This window comes from Oryctolagus cuniculus, chromosome 16 (genome assembly GCF_051225735.1).
Source record: "Oryctolagus cuniculus isolate XC-2025 breed Fujian yellow rabbit chromosome 16, ASM5122573v1, whole genome shotgun sequence".
Lineage (NCBI taxonomy): Eukaryota > Metazoa > Chordata > Mammalia > Lagomorpha > Leporidae > Oryctolagus > Oryctolagus cuniculus.
The window spans coordinates 4,938,348-4,943,366 of record NC_142882.1 but is presented as its reverse complement, the minus strand read 5'-3'; the positions used below and the strand labels follow the sequence as shown (position 1 = coordinate 4,943,366).

The following is a 5,019-nucleotide window of genomic DNA, read 5'->3' as shown; positions in this document are numbered from 1 at the left end:
TTAAGAGCTACTCTTCAGAACATCCATTTCCTTGGAAATTATCCTATCCATTAATCCTTTCAAAGCATCCTTCTCAGGTCTTAGGAGAATAATGTAGCACTTGGGGACAAAGATGCAGCCCAGGAGCCCTGCACTGGAGGCCAAGATGGAGAAGACCTCCACAGCCACCATGACCTTCCCCTTGGTGCTCTGGTAGACAGGCAGGAAGGTCACCCAGACACTGCAGAACACCAGCATGCTGAATGTCAGGAACTTGGCTTCATTGAACTTGTCAGGCAGATTCCTGGCTTGGAAAGCCACAGTGAAGCTTGCCATGGCCAAGGAGCCCAGGTAGCCCAGGACACAGTAGAAGGCAGTGACAGAGCCCTTGTTGCACACCAGGATGATGTGTTCATGCTCAGAGCGTGCATCTGTGTCAATAAAGGGAGGAGAATTCCCAAGCCAGATGGCACAGAGAACCAGTTGGATCAGGGAGCAGACGGGAATAATGGAGTTAGGTAACCCTGATATCAGCCACTGCCTCATCCTTCTCCCTGGGGCAGTGACCTTGAAGGCCAGAACCACAGTGGTAGTTTTGGCCAGGACAGTGGAAACAGCCACGGTGAACACCACTCCAAATGTGGTTTGCTGGAGGACACAGGTGGCTGTATTGGGATGACCAATGAAGAGTAAGGAACAGAGGTAGCAGAAGATGAGGGCAATGAGCAGGATGTAGCTGAGACAATGATTGTTAGCCTTGACTATGGGAGTGTCTCGGTGCTTCACAAAGACACCAAGAACCCCAGTGGTGAGGACAGAAAAACATAGAGCTGTGCAGACCAGGGTCATTCATAATGGGTCTTCATAAGCCAAGAAGGCCACAGCTTTGTGCAGGCAGCGGTCATGCTCTGTGCTGGCATACTGATGATCCAGACACTTCACACACTGATCCATATCTGGTGAGAAACTTACAGTAACATCATCCCCCGTTCAGTTATTGCTGATTCACAAGGACCTTCTAAAATACCCGACTGAGCTAGTTTAGACAAATACTCATTATTTGTTGTTGATGACAACATATAAAAATGACATCTATGAAATTTTTAGTCATTATTTATGCTTTTCAGGGGCAGGCTAGTGGCTCAGTAGGTTAATCCCTTGTGGGTGCCAATTCTAGCCCTGACTGCTCTTCCAATCTAGCTCTCTGCTATGGCCTGGGAAAGCAGGAGAGTATGGCCCCAGTCCTTGAGCCCCTGAACCCCTGTGGAGATGGGAAGAAATGCCTAGCCCCAGGCTTTGAATAAGCACTGCTCTGATAATTGCAGCCATTTGGGGAGTAAACCAACAGACGGAAACCTTTCTATCTGTCTCCCCCTCTACAGTCTGTTACTCTGTTTTCAAATAAAAAAATTATTAAAAATTAAAAATAAAAAATAAATAAAAATTCATGTCCATCTACCTCATATTAGTGAGTTATTACTTACTCTCCCTAAGTACCTTACATACTAATGAGTACATTCTCTTTTTCTAATAACAGAGCCCTAAGACCTACTCTCTGAACCTCTTCATGTTGCTTTAAAAGTATATCTTAATCTGTGTCATTTTAACACCACAAACTCATTCTTCAAGATTTCTTAGGATTGGGAAGTGATGGTCAAGGTACCAGAGGATTCCATGTGTGGTGAGGACTACTCTGCCTTTATACATGGTGCATACTTGCTGTGTCCTCACTTTGAACAAGAGCAAGCAGCAGCCCTTGTTTTAAGGGTGCTATTCACTCAATAATATGACCTACTCAACCAGTCAAGGTTCCTTGTGTTGGTTTTTAATAAAAGTTAGTTGTTTATTTATTTATTTATTTTTAATTTTTTGACAGGCAGAGTGGACAGTGAGAGAGAGAGACAGATAGAAAAGTCTTCCTTTGCCATTGGTTCACCCTCCAATGGCCACCACGGCTGGCGTGCTACTGCCGGTGCACCACGCTGATCCAATGGCAGGTGCCAGGTGTTTCTCCTGGTCTCCCATGGGGTGCAGGGCCCAAGGATTTGGGCCATCCTCCACTCACTCCCTGGCCACAGCAGAGAGCCGGCCTGGAAGAGGGGCAACTGGGACAGAATCCAGCACCCCGACCGGGACTAGAACCTGGTGTGCCGGCACCGCAAGACAGAGGATTAGCCTAGTGAGCTGTGGCACCGGCTTATTTATTTTCAATTACTTGAAAGGCAGAGTTACAGAAATAGGAGAAGTAGAAGGAGGAAAGAAGAGGGAGAGTGACAGGGGGAGGAGGAGAGGAAAGGAAAAAGAGAGAGAGAGGAAGAGAAAGGGAGAGAAAATCTTTAACCTGGTGGTTCATACCCCAAAAGACTGCAATGGCTGGAGCTGGGCTGATCTGAAACCAGTAACCAGGAGTTTCTTCTTGATTTTCCAAGTGGGTGTGGGCCCAAAAGCCCAAGCATCTGTAGATAACAGGACTTGAAGTGAAGCAGCTGGGACTGAAACTGGTGCCATCTGGGATGCCTGCATCAGGCAGAGGCTTAACATGCTATGCCACTCTTAATATCACGGATTGGAAGTGTGTGAATTTTAGGTGCAGAGAAAGCATCCAGCTATCTCTGTGAAGCATAACTCTCTATGGTAGGATCTGGATTAAGTCATTCTAAAGCCAAGCTTCAATTTCCAGAACTGCTAAGTGAAAATAACTTTTCTCTGTGTTTAATCTTGTATTCAAGCAATAATTAATCAATTACTGATACACTGACTTAATTACACAATCCCATTATCATTTAAAAACAATTCCACTTTTATATCTTCATTTCCAATAAGTTCAATGTCCTTCTTTTTGGATAATATGCAAATATGAAAATTGTTCACCACAATAAAACTGTTGGGAATTATTTTAATAACCATGAGTATATTTGGATTTTTAACATATTTCTTAATATGCTTCATAATATTTCCCTCTAAATCTTTGAATTTCTTTTGTATTCTTTTTTTTTTTTTGGACAGGCAGAGTGGATAGTGAGAGAGAGAGACAGAGAGAAAGGTTTTCCTTTTGCCGTTGGTTCACCCTCCAATGGCCACCACGGCTGGTGCACTGCTCTGATCTGAAGGCAGGAGACAGGTGCTTCTCCTGGTCTCCCATGGGGTGCAGGGCCCAAGCACTTGGGCCATCCTCCACTGTACTCCCTGGCCACAGCAGAAAGCTGGCATGAAGAGGGGCAACCGGGAAAGAATCCGGCATCCCGACCGGGACTAGAACCCGGTTTGCCGGTGCCGCTAGGTGGAGGATTAGCCTATTGAGCCACAGCGCCGGCCTTCTGTATTCTTCAATGTAGCACCATTTTGTGATTATATTCGGCTATTAGTATTTCTTACATCTGTGCAGAAACCATTCAACTTTCTTTGTACACACACAGTGTAACCAGAGAACTTCCACTTTGATTATGGCCTTGTCTAAAACTGATGGAGTTTGTGGTCACAAAAGTCTTCCATAGCCTTGGCAGCTCACGACAAGAGCCTTGGGTGATCACTGATATCATAAATAAGAGTGTCAATTGTTAAATCAACAACAGGAGTCACTGTGTACTTATTCCCCATGTAGGACCTCTGTCCTCAATGAGTTGTACTGTAAGAATGAACTGCAAAATTGTTGTTTTCAAACAGTACTTTTACACTGTATGTGTGTATGTGTGCAAACTGTTGAAATCTTTCCTTAGTATAGACTTGCTCTTATTAAAAATGAATCTTAAGGAATGGGATGGGAGAGGGAGTAGGAGGTAGGATGGGAGTTGGAAAGGGAGAGTGGGTATGGGAGGGGAACCACTATAATCTTAAAGTTGTACCTATGAAAATTGCATCCATTGAATAAAAGCTTTAAAATAAAAAAAAGTGTTGGAGATGTATGGGATACTATCAAATGACCCCATGTTGGGTCTTAGAGATTCCTGAAGGTATGCAAAGAGAAAATGGATTAGAAAGTTGATTCACTGAAATAATTACAGAAACTTTCCCCAATTAGGAGAAAGGGACATTTACGTACACTAGGAACATAGAACTCCTTATAGACATGACCAGAAAAGATATTCACCACAACACACTGTAGTCAAATTTTCAATGTAAAACATTAAAAAATTCTAAATCCTGCAAGAGAGAAACATCAGATTACTTTCAGGGGATATCCAGTTACGTTCACAGCTGACTTCTCATCAGAAACAATACAGGCTCAGAGAGAATGGTGCGACATAGTCCATATCTTAAAACAAAACTGTCAACCCAGAATACTGTACTGTGAAAACCTCTAATTTATGAATGAAGGTGAAATAAAGACCTTCCACAACAAGAGAAATTGAAAGAATTTGTCACCACTCGCCAAGCCTTACAAAAATGCTTATGGATGGGATACACAGAAACACAGAAAGATAGCCATCATTATGCAGGAATATCAAGGCAGAAAATCCCCCAATAAAACTACAAAGGAAATCTAAGGCAAACAACAGGAATGTTTACAACAGGAGTGTTTCCAGTGAAGAGGCAAGTCCTAACTTATCAATAGTAACCTTGAATGCAAATGGCCTAAACTCCCCAAGTAAAAGATACTGGGGCCAGTGCTGGCATCCCATGGGGGCAATCTGATAGAGGGATGGAAACTGACCACTGTCACTCAGAAGAGGTTTAAAAGACCCAAGAGTCAGCTAAGGGAAAATGCAAGAAATCTGTGTACGGTTAATGACATAGTGTACAGTATTATTCCTGAAGGGAATTAAGCAAATGGTGAAAGTGTCACAGAAAATTGAATATTTCATTTTTATCACCTCCCACTACATAAGAACTTCCTCAGTCATGAGTTTAGCTCAGAGGTTGAGGAAAATGTTTCCATTTTCACTTCACCTGTGATACCTCAGCATCAGAGCAAATGTGGTGACTTCTCCAAATCTCTGCATGCCTGCTCTTTAGATTACACACTATGACTAAAGCTTAAGGTGTCAGTCATTTCAGTTTTGGGCACTAAGTAAGGTACTTAAGGTAATGTGCTTTTTCCTT

General features: G+C 43.1%; 1 pseudogene; it reads right to left on the bottom strand.

Annotated features, from left to right (window-relative positions):
- The window catches only part of LOC108176155 (vomeronasal type-2 receptor 116-like), a 70,194-nt pseudogene continuing 65,175 nt past the window's right edge, over positions 1 to 5,019 (bottom strand).